Source organism: Pongo abelii, chromosome 12 (assembly GCF_028885655.2).
Source record: "Pongo abelii isolate AG06213 chromosome 12, NHGRI_mPonAbe1-v2.0_pri, whole genome shotgun sequence".
Classification (NCBI taxonomy): Eukaryota; Metazoa; Chordata; class Mammalia; order Primates; family Hominidae; genus Pongo; species Pongo abelii.
In genome coordinates this window covers 55,841,020-55,853,573 of record NC_071997.2, presented here as the reverse complement: position 1 = coordinate 55,853,573, position 12,554 = coordinate 55,841,020, and positions in this window count along the sequence as shown.

The window sequence follows — 12,554 nt, the reverse complement described above, 5'->3', positions numbered from 1 at the left end:
ATTGAGATAATCATGTGGTTTTTGTCATTGGTTCTGTTTATATGCTGGATTACGTTTATTGATTTGCATATGTTGAACCAGCCTTGTTTTTTTGAGATGTTGTTTCACTCTTGTCCCCCTGGCTGGAGTGCGATGGCACGATGTGGGCTCACTGCAACCTCTGCCTCCCAGGTTCAGATGATTCTCCTGCCTCAGCCTCCTGAGTACCTGGGATTACAGGTGCCTGCCATCATGCCTGGCTAATTTTTGTATTTTTAGTAGAAACGGGATTTCACCATGTTGGTCAGCCCTGTCTTGAACTCCTGACCTCAAGTGATCGGCCTGTCTCGTCCTCCCAAAGTGCTGGGATTACAGGCGTGAGCCACCACGCCTGGCCTTTTTTTTTTTTTTTTTTTTTTTTTTTTTTTTTTTTTGTAGACAGTCTCCTTTTGTCACCCAGGCTGGAGTGCAGTGGCCTGATCTTGGTTCACTGCAACCTCAGCCTCCAGGGTTCAAGCAATTCTTGCATCTCAGCCTCCAGAGTAGCTGGGATTACAGGCGTGAGCCGCCATGCCTGGCTAATTTTTGTACTTTTAGTAGAGACAAGGTTTCACCATGTTGGCCAGGCTGGTCTTGAACTCCTGGCTTCAAGTGAGCCACTCGCCTCGGCCTCCTAAAGTGCTGGGATTATAGGTGCAAGCCATTGCCCCCAGCCTGTAATCTTTTACCTACTGAAATTGTAAGGGCAAAATTCAAATTTTTAGATACAGAATTATAGAAATTTTACCTCCTAGCAGTCTTACTAGGGGAAAAAAAAACAAAAACAAAAAAACAACTATATTATCTTGGATCACAAAAAAACTGAAATGCAGTCTACCAAGGAAGAGGTCAGAAAAATAATGGCGTTTACTCCAAGATAGCAAAGACATCTGGGCCAGGCTGATGCCTGTAATTCCAGCACTTTGGGAGGTGGGCGGATCACTTGAGTCCATGAGTTTGAGACCAGCCTGGCGAACATGGTGAAACCCAGTCTTCACTAAAAATACAAAATTAGCTGGGTGATTTGGCATGTGCCGGTAGTCCCATCTGCTTGGGAGGCTGAGGCAGGAGAATTGCTTGAACCCGGGAGGTGGAGGTTGCAGTGAGCCGAGATTGTGCTGCTGCACTCCAGCCTGGGCAACAAGGTGAGACTCTGTCTCAAATAAATAAATAAATAAATAAATAATAAAAGATAACAAGTAAATCCAAGGGGTACTTGGATTTCTTCATAAGCGCCAAGACTTATGAAGAGGTCTCCACACACTAAATTGTTCAACAGATAGCACAAACATGTGAATGAGAAAGGACAAGTCTATTTCTCTGATGCATAAATGAGAGAAAGGTCGTAGTCTAAATAGAAGGCAAGCAAAATGTGGTTTGACTCAGATAATTTTATGGATTGTATTTGATCTTGAACCTTGGAATATTATCTTTTTATTGTTAGAAGGTTGGTGACTTTAGATGATAGAATCTTATGTATGGATTCAACCATAATTCGCTTTGTAGAAATATTTTTATTGTTGTAAGACTGCAAATGTCACTTACTGGTTTTCAGTTTGAGAACCAAGAAGAGCATGGAAAAATCATAGTTACATACAAAACCAAATACAACTTTCGCAATAAAAAAAGCAAACCTATTTGAGAGATTTTGAGAGAGAAAGATCAAGAGAAGAAAGGAATGGGGGAAATTATAGGGTTGCTACCTTATTGAGCAGGTGGAGATAATGTCTAAAATTGTTGGATCAAGACATAAATGTTTTGGTAATTTATTAAAACTATTTATCTATCTATATCTAAATCTATATCTATAATATTGAGGTAAGAGGCAGGACTGGGACACCAGACCAAATTGAGGACTAGCTAAAATAGTTCTGGGGTGGAAATAGCTTTCCATAAGACATGCCTACTAGTGTGCCATGTCAGTTTACCATTTCCTTGGCAACATCTGGAAGTTACTTCCTCTTTCCATGGCAATGACCCGATGACCTGGAAGTTATCATCCTCATCCTAGACATTTCTCCATAAACCACTCCTTACTTTGCATATAATTAAAAGTGAGTATAAATATGAGTGCAGAACTGCCTCTAAGCTGCTATTCTGGGCACGTCGCCTATGAGGGATCCCTGCTCACAAGGAACAGTACCTCTGCTCTTGCTGTGCATTGCCGCTTCAGTAAAAGTTGCTGTTTAACACCACCAGCTCGCCCTCGAATTCTTTCCTAGATGAATCCAAGAACTCTCCTGAGCTAAGCCTCAATTTTGGGGCTTGCCTGTCCTGCATCAATATTATCATCATCATCTATCTAAAATTTTAGAAAGGTAGAAGGTCGTGTATAGGACAGATTTTCCATTATTCACAGCATGGTGTCAATAGAGATTGTTTACTTATAAGAAATCAAGCTATATGTTAAAAATCATATTGTAAAAGGAAAAGTAAACCTCAAGACAACCATAACAAGAATAATCCAAAGTGGTGCCTTGAGGGTACACAAGGGTAGAACATTTGGCTGCAAAGTGGTACCGCTAAAGCATGTGAAGGGAGTGGATTTCGAACAGAGGTTATAATTTTATAACTTGATGTTTTAATATGATATAAAATTGTTATCAGTTTAATACAGTTTATTTTAGGGTTTAAAAGGTAAATTTTTAATAACAGTTATGACAAAGGAAAAAATAAAAACAGAAATATGCATGAAAAAATTAGGTTCAAAAGACTCATCATTTGCAATAATTGTTTTTGACAACAAAAAACAACACTTATGCTCAAGGTGATATTTTTCAGTGAAAGAACTATTTGCAATACATTCATTTGCTTCTCAATTCTGCCTCCCAATTAACTTGTAATTTTGTGTTCTAGGAAAGGTACTGAAATTAAGTGTTTTGTTTTTTTTAAGTATCAGGAGATGCAAAACCGCAAAAGAGAGAAGTTATGTGTTAGTTCTTTTTATTTCACTTTCTTCTTTTCACATAGCCAGCAAACGATCCAGAAAAAAAATAACTAAATAAACTTCATATGGAATAAAAAGCAGAATTTTGTTTACTAGTTAAAGGACAAATAACACTCTTTGTTGAGACCCATAAAGGTAAATTTTGTTTCTGTCAAAATCCTCTGCTTTCTGAATTTTTCCATTTGTCCAAAGTAAAATAGCTTGAATGTTTGGAGAAGGACCCTCCTTAAGAACTACACTATGATTTTTGATATTAAAAATGTTTAACTTATTGATAATTATTTGCCTAGTAATCGGCTAGGAAAAACTATTTTTTAATAAAATTATTTTAAATGTCATTATATATTGTTTTTCTGGTACATAAAACATAATATTATAAAAGTGTGCATTTAAGGAAGTAGAATACTAAGCTCTTCAGAAAAATGTTATAGAAATCATGCAAAAATACCATGTGCTTCCCAAGAAATGTAAAGTGAAATGGCATTGTCTTTAGTTTTCCGTACCTCATGCTCATTTTTATTTGATTCTTGTCTAGATTCCTTTAACCTAAACTTGTTTTATCCTTCTCAAAAATTCTTAACGTTTTAGTCACATAATTTTACTTTTGAATTTGAGAATAATTTGTTTTTTGGTAACGCCTGCTACATTTGCAGTAAAAAAGTTACTAAGTTTGTTTTAATTTAAACTACCCCCTAAAACTGCCAATTAATCATCAATATATCCATCTGATAAGATAGCTATTCTACTGCAGTGAAAAAACAAAGTATTTATGATCTTGTACAAGAATGTAGTCTACCTTCCCCTCCCTCCATCTCTTTTAATTGAGATCCTATTTTCTCCCTCTCTCTCCAATCTATTGTTGTCATTACTGAAGCCTCCTTGCTGAGTCTTGAAAAGGCTAAACAAAGCACATTAACATTTCCTGTGCTTGGGAACTTTGCCCCAGATTCTCATGTGGCTCACTCCCCATTTCTTTCCTTCATCAGAGAGACTTTCCTGATCACCCTTCTCACATTGCTCCTACCCCCACCAGGACCAATTCACTGAGCCCTGCTTCCCTCTGTCTTCCTTAAATTGCTTTAATTTTCTTTGCAACACATATCCTCTGGCCTTGTACATTTTATTTGTTTTATATACTGTTACTTTCCTCCTACCAGCATGTTAACACCTGGAGGGTAGATGCTACGTTCGGTTCACTGCTTTTTGAGATGGCTAAAAGCAACATGATAAAGGCTCCTCAGTTTCCCTGTTGCCTCTTCTACCCTACTGTTTTCCCTCCCCTCTCTCCTTTCTTTTTTACACCGATGATCACAAGCAAATGTTGAGAAAAGAGGAATCAGGGCAAGTTTGGGTCACAGACAACAATAACTTCTTGAGGTAAAACCACAAAAACACATAATTGACCATCTTCTAGTCCATAAAAACAATGACCTTGCATTAATCTGGATGTTACCTGGATTCCCCTTGATATGCCACAGTTCCTCAATGCTGTTAACCTCTATTCAAGTCACTGAAATAATTTTCTTTTGATATCTTGCTCCTTGAAGAGTGTCAGATATATAATAGGGGATCAGTAAATATCTGTTAAAAAATATTTGTATCCTTCCTGATGGAATCATAATGTCCATACCATTTGAAGCAAACTTTTTACTGCCTATCTAATTTCATTTCATTAAATTTTTCTCTCCTATGGCACACTTTTAATAGTTATATATTCTACTTATGAACATAAAATTTCTTCATCCAGTTTCTCTTAGATGTTATTGCTGTTACGAATAATGCTGCTGTGAATTGCATGTAGCTGAAATTTTGACCTCACCCTTGGCATCCCTTCATGAGGCCTAAACTCCTCTACATCACACCACTGTGTGTATGTGTGTGTCCATACTGTCTCCTAAAGCAGTTGAGATTAGTAGGTATTAGCTATAAAGCTGTACAGCTTATAAATAGCAACTTGAAATTTTGCTACTATATTTAGTTTAGTATTTAAGAGTATGGTAGGCATATTACTACCTATTTCAAACATGATTACTGGGAAAGATACATTTTCCTGGCTGAACTAGAGACTGTTGAACAATTCTGCAAACTGTTCTGTGCCATTAAATTGATCCAAGATCTGCCCAGTGTGGTGAGAAAATAATCCACAACTCTCCTTGCCTCTTTTTCTTGTGACCTTCCCACTTTTTTCATATACTTCTGTCCATAATGTGTTATCTGTTTCTTTGTTAATAAAAAATACTCACTTTTAGCTTATTTCGGGAGTTAAAATGCTAGTTCTTAAAAAAAAACAGTATTTCTCTTTGGGAATAAATTTCTAGGAGTGTAATACTGGGTCAAGGAGCATGATTTGGGTAAATGTCAACAAACTGACTTTCAACTGAGTGTCCGAATTTATTCTCCCACATGTATGTTATATGGTACCATCCTCCCTCACTTTGATAAACAGTGTTTATCATTCTTTTTCACATTTTCTAATGAAATTTCCTTCTTATTGTAATTTTTATTTGATTACTTTTGAGATGGAACACTTTTATACATGCTTGCTGGTCATTTTTCGGTCTTTCAGAAATTGTCTATTCAATCTGTAGATAATTTGTTTTTGGTTTTTAGTTTGTTCTACTTAAGGAATGTGTTGCAAATATTTTGTGGCATGTTGCCTGCCTTTGATGTTTTTGGTAGGTTTTTTTTTTTTTTTTTACCTAGACAATATTTAAACTTTATTTATGTCAAATCTGGCTGTTTACTTTGGGATTTCCCTTTCCCACCTGACCCCCAGCTTGGGTATAGGTTTAGGCTGGCTTCCTCCATCTTTCGCTTGCACATTGTACTAGTCTGCTTGGGCTGCCATAACAAAATGCCACCAACTGGATGGATTAAGCAGCAGAAGTTTATATTCCCACAGTTGTAGAGGATGATAGTTCCAAACTGAGGTACCAGTAGGGCTGGTTTCTGGTGAAACTGCTCTTCCTGGTTTGCAGAGACTGCCTCCTTGCTGTGATATCATATGGTCTTTCCTCTGTGTGCACAGAGAGAAGGATCTCTGGTGTTTCTTCCTTTTCTTATGAAACACCAGATTAAGGTCCACCCATATGACCTCATTTAACCTTAAGTAAAGCTAAGGCTTTAAAGGCCCTACCTCCAAATACATCACATTAGGGTTAGGGTTTCTATATGATTCAATCCAAAGCACACATACATCCATCTGCATATTCTAATGGCAGTTTTGGCTTCAATATCTTAAATTTCAATATTTAATCTACCTGGGGATTAATTCTTTTTTGCAGTGCCTTAGTTAAGAAGTTACTTTTGTTTTGTCTCAGTATCTGTAGCTGAACAACCCAGCATTTCTTTACTGTTATAAAAGTCATCTAAATCATTAACTTTTCTAGCATAACTAAATTTTCTCTTTCTCATACATTCAGCTATTTCTTACCTTTCTTTTACTTAATTGATCTGTTGATTCCTGTAGAAGTACTACCTCATTTTAGTTATTATTGTAGTGTAACTCATAAAAGTATTTCTCATTATTTTTTTCTAACATTTCTTGATTTTTACTATTCTCATTCCTTTGTTGGTCCAGATGAACACTTGAATTTAATTAGGTTCCCTTACTTGAATTACGATTAAACATTACTTTTATTTTTGAAAGGTAATACATTCTTATTATTGAAATACAAGCAAAAAAAGAAAATGAAGAAAGCAGAAGAAATATATCTTCCTCAACCTATCAATCTCTATGTATCTATCCACACATCTACCTACTTATCTTCCTAAATAGAATTTTTGTTGAAAACTGTCATATGTAATTTTTTGCAATCCTAAATATCTCAAAATGAGAGTCACTTATGACAACTGACTCAGTCCACAGTGAAACTGCGTACATCTCAAAGTGATAAACATATGTATAAGGGACTGAGGTGATGACACCTACTATGGCCAGGTACTCCCGTGATCCCACCACAGAAAGTGAAGCCAAAAGGTGGCTGAGGTACACCATGGACACTCCTGTGAAGGGACATAAAAACAGCAAAGAAACTGACCATGGTGAGACACCTGCAGGAGCTCTGCCCCTGAAAACTCTGAGGCCTCCTCTTAATATAGGCTGTGTTTTCCAGAGAAATCTAAAACTGCTTGGTCTCCCAAGTTACTCACCATGTTTCTTTCTTCTTTTCTCTTATCCTGTGTGTGTGTGTGTTGAATGTATTTGCATGGTTATCAGTGTGTGAAAGACTGGCAATAAAACGTGAATTTGAAAGCATTTAATTGGCCACTGAGTCATTTTGAAACTTCTTAGCTTTTGGTCAAAGTTAGCACAATTAGGTTGATTCAAACCTGACTGGATGCCCCTCCCCCACCCACTGCCTCCAAGAAAGAACACTCTAGGGCTGGATGGCTTTACTGTTTAATTTTACCAATATTTAAGGAGGAATTAATATCAATTCAATAGATATTTCTTCAGAAAATAGAAGAAATGGGAAGGCTTCTTAGTTTATATTGCGAGGCCAGATTTACTGTAATACCTAATTCAGACAAAGACATTTAAGCAATTAAATCCACAGGATGAGCTCGCTTAAACCTAAATGAAAAAATTTCAACAAAATATCAGCTAATACAATCTAGCAAGATATAAAAAGGATAATATATCACTAAAATGTTAAATTTATCCCAGGAATGCAAAGCTAGTATAACATTGAAAAATCACTCATTGTATTTCATCATCTCAACAGACCAAAAAAAAGGAAGCTGTATGATCATCTGAAGAGATACGGAAAGAGCCTTCAACAAAATTCAATATCTGCTTATGATAAAAATCCTCAGTAAACTAAGAATAGAAGGCTACTTCCTCAATCTGGTAAGGGCATGTATAAAAACCCTACAGCTACCATCATACTGAATGCTGAAAGACTAAATTATTTTATAATAAGAATGGAAAAGAGAAATGAGTTCCTCTCTTATCCTCTTACTGGACACCTTTACCAAGCTCTTGGCCAGTGTAAGAAGGCAAAATAAGTAAATAAATAAGTGGATACTGACTGTAAAAGAAGGAGTAAAACATCCATTCATGGACATGATCGTCTACATAGAAAACCCCAAGGAATCTCACAAAAGCTCCTGGAACCAAAAAGTGAGTTTAGCTATGTCACAATACATAAGGCCAACAATAAAAAATCAAGCGTATTTCTCTGTACAAACAATGCCTAATTGGATATTGAAATACAAAAACAGTATCAATAGAATAAGGCCAATACTTTTAAGTCTGTCATAATATGAGCAGCGTGTGCATGCTGAAAATTATAAAACACAGATGAAAAAATGAAATAAAGATTTTATAAATAGAAAAATATACTGTTTATTAATTGGAACACTTAATATTGCTAAAATGTCAGTTCTTTCCATATTAATCTATAAAGTTAACAGAATCCAATCAAAATCTGAAATATTTGAAATATTGATGAAAAAATGAAATAAAGATTTTATAAATAGAAAAATATACTGTGTTTATTAATTGGAACACTTAATATTGCTAAAATGTCAGTTCTTTCCATATTAATCTATAAAGTTAACAGAATCCAATCAAAATCACAGAAAACTATTTTATAGATAATGACAAGCTGATTTTAAAATCTATATAAAAAGACAAAAGAACTGAAATACTTTTGAACAAGAACAAGATCAGAAGGCTAACAATATGTAATTTCAAAACTTACTGTAAAACTACAGCAATCAAAACTGGTATTTTTGAAGAAATAGTCACATAGATTAAAAAAAGAACAGTAAGCACAGAGTAAGACCCATATGCATTGTATCAGATAATATTTGGCAAAATTGCAAAGATAAAGGATAGTCAAACAAATGGTGCTAGAACATTAAAAGAGAAGTTGAACTTTGCCCTTTAAATTCAAACATTAAACAATAATCAACTCAAATTGGATCATAAATCTAAATGTAAGATTTAAAATTATACAACTATTGGATAAAAACATAGAAGAAAATCTGTGAGTCATTGTGTTAGGCAAAGTTTTCATAGATATGACACCCAAAACACATTCCATATAACCAAAAAATTAAGCATGCCCCCTAAAACAAAATATTGAAAAATATAAGGTCTTCAAAACTAAGAAAACTTCTTTTTGAAAGATGCTGCTAAGAGAAGAAAAACCAAGCTACAAAGAGAACATTTATGCAAATTCTATCAAGCTAAATAGTTAAAAAACAAACAGCTGATTGGCAAATGGACCAATAGTTTGAACAGACACTTCATCAAAGAAGATATACAGATGGCAAACTAGCACATGAAAAGACGCTCAAATAGTCAGTAGGAAAATGCAAATTAAAAATTACAATGAGACATCACGCATACCCATTGGAACAGCTGAACAAAACAGAATAAAACAACAAACTGACAATACCAAGTGCTGCTGAGGATGTAGAGCATTTGCAATCCTCATGTGTTATTGGTGGGAATGCAAAATGGTATAGCCACTTGGAAAACCATTGGCTGTGTCTTATAAAGTTAAATATACACTTGCTCTATGACTTAGCCAGCCATTCCGCACCTAAGTAATTACTGAAAAGAAATGAGAAGTTACAGTCACACAAAAATCTTTATGCAAGTATTAGTAGTGGCTTTGTTTGTAATGTCAAAAAGTAAAAACAAATTCCAAATATCTTTCAACTTAGGAAAAGATAAGAAAACTGTGATACATCCATGTAATAGAATACTATTCAGCAATGAAATGGAGTATACTGATGAAAGCTACAGCACTGATGAATACTAAATGCATTATTATACTAAGCGAAAGAAGTCAGACTCAAAACACTACATATATATAATTTTATTTACATGATATTCCACCAAGACACAAACAAATGAGTAGTTACTTACTACTCATAGAGTCAAAACTACATAGAGTCAAAACTAGGGAATTGGGGAAAATGATGGGACTTTTCTTTATATTAATTGTGGTTATAGTTACCTGATTACACACATTTGTCTAAATTCAGAGAACACTACAATAAAAAGAGTGCATTTCTCCTTATGGAAATTTTAAAAGTACATAAAATACAATAAAGAAAAAATAAAAAAGACTTGGGACAAACCAATAAGACTTAGTTGTGAGCAATCTAAGTATGATTATATCAGTGCACTAGCCTTTAAAAGTTTTTACAAAATATATCAACAAAAATATACCTTCTTGTTTTTAAATGAATTTGACAGGCCATATACAAACTATTGTGGTATATTTCAAATCCCAAATAATGCTATTATAGGATCAAAAATTACTTTGGCATATATTTTTGCAGCATCAACAAATATTTATAATAAAATAGTTTTCTATTATGGCTAATTTTAATGGGAGTGTTATTTTGATGTTAATGGTGATGTTTACTGGCTAACATAAAATAGTTATTTTTTGTCATATTAAATAAATACCATTCTATCACTGTTTTCTAAGAAGATATTTTTGGAAATTATTTTGTATTCTATTGTCTTCCTCTTAAAATTTATCCAATTGAACTGAAAGGTTTTCTACTCGGAGGTGATGTTATGATAAATTATATTTGTTCATGTCATAATGCTACATATTCTTTGCTATCATGTATTTTGATATTATTTACCAACACTTTACTTAGGGGAAGAAAAGCAGACCAGTTATTCAATCTAATTTTCTTGTCAACTGGATCTCCAAGTAACTAAATTAACTATATTTGCTGAGAGAAACACACCTTATCCACAGAGGGCCCTTAACAGGAATTCTCTGGCAAAAAAGATTACCTATAGTAAATAAGTAGAGGATCTATGAAGCATGTTTCCCTTCTGAATGTCGCATTAACTAATATCTGGGATATAAAATGGAGATATTTTATCACTTAAATGCTCTTTGTGTTACAGGTAGTCAGATAGGCATGTGCAGGGCAGGAGAGGGCTCTTCTCCCCACCCACTAGGAATGTCAGGTGAAGGTTTGACAATTATCACACTACCTCTCTAAAGCCATGGAAAGAAAATCTCCTTAAGATCCATAGCCATTAATATTCAAATGTTAATTAAATGCAGATGCCAGGGAGAAGAGACTTCCTGGGCATGCAGGGTTAAGAGACAAGATGGCGAGATATGACCTTCCGGGAACACTCTACCGTAACAGAAGAAAGCCTCAGATGGGCATACCTCTAACTTCCTAAACACACTGCAGCATGCTCATTTCCCAAGGGTAAGGAGGATTGTGTGCATGCGGGAAGCCCACCTTAAAGGAAGAATCATGGGAAAGAGGTGAGCCTATAAAGCCTTTGGATCAGGGTTAAACAGGGCACTTGACCTTCAGGCATTTGACCTTCAGGTGCCCACTTGGGTCTCTTCCGAGTGAATTTTCCTTTCTTTTATTTACTAAAGCCTTTTAAAATAAACTTCCACTCCTGCTCTGAGACTTGTTTCAGTCTATTCTTCTGCCTTATGCCCCTGTATGGTTCCACAGCAACTTCAATTCTTTCTTCTGAGGAGGCAAGAATTAAAGTTGCTGCAGGCACATACAGATAAGCTGCCGGTAACTCAGGGTAACTCGGATAACTTCCACTAGTAACACTTGTATACGAGGAACGCAATAAAACCTAATGTTTTATTCTGAGACAGAGTGCATGTGTCTGATGTGACAACAAAGAGTTTGGGAGCCCTTGTGAAATTCTCTGGCTGCTTTGTCTGCCTCTGGATATCCTACATCCTAAATTATTGGTAAAGATTGATACTGGGTAAATTCTGATTCCTGTGAATCTGATGTGACAATTTTATCCTTTGTGTTAGCTCACCCTATGATTTTATTAAAATAATATAAAAGGAATAAAACATAGTGTGATATTGTGAAATATATATTTGTTCTTAGTCCCTGGTTCCTGAGACAGAGCTCCTAATATCCTTGTAGATAGGGATGCTAGGAAAATCTTTTTTTTTAAATATTTGGTCTTGTCCCCATTTCCTGGAACCCAGCTTCTAAAACTTTTGAAATCTGTTAAGTGATTTAGTACTTTTTTATGATAGTGAGATACTTGGTAGCTGGAGACTCCTAGATGGCCTCAGGATAGAGGTAGCTTATCAGGGGAACCAACCATGTGAGTAGTTGGTTAGAACTTTCAGTCCCATCTCCAACCTCCAACAAGAGTAGAGGGCCTGAAGTTTGAATTAATCACTGATGGCGAATAATATGAATCAATCATGCCTGTGTAATAAAGCCTCCATAAAAACCTAAAAGGACAGAGTTCAGGGAGCTTCCTGATAGCTGAACATGTCTCAGTTCCTAGAGGGTGGTGCACCTGGGGGAGGTATGAGGCTCTGGCACCCCTTCTCTGACCAGGCCTTATGCATCTCTTCCATCTGGCTGTTAATCTGTATGCTTTGTAATATTCTTTGTAATAAATCAGTAAACATAAGTGTTGTCTGGATTTCTGTGAGCTGTCTTAGTCAAATTAATTGAACCCAAGGAGGGGATCTCAAGAACCCCAGTTCATAGGGGATTGATCAGAAGCACAGGTCATAAGCTGGGGCTTGTGATTGCCAGCTGAAGTGGGGGCAGTCTGGTGGGACTGAGTGCCTAACCTGTG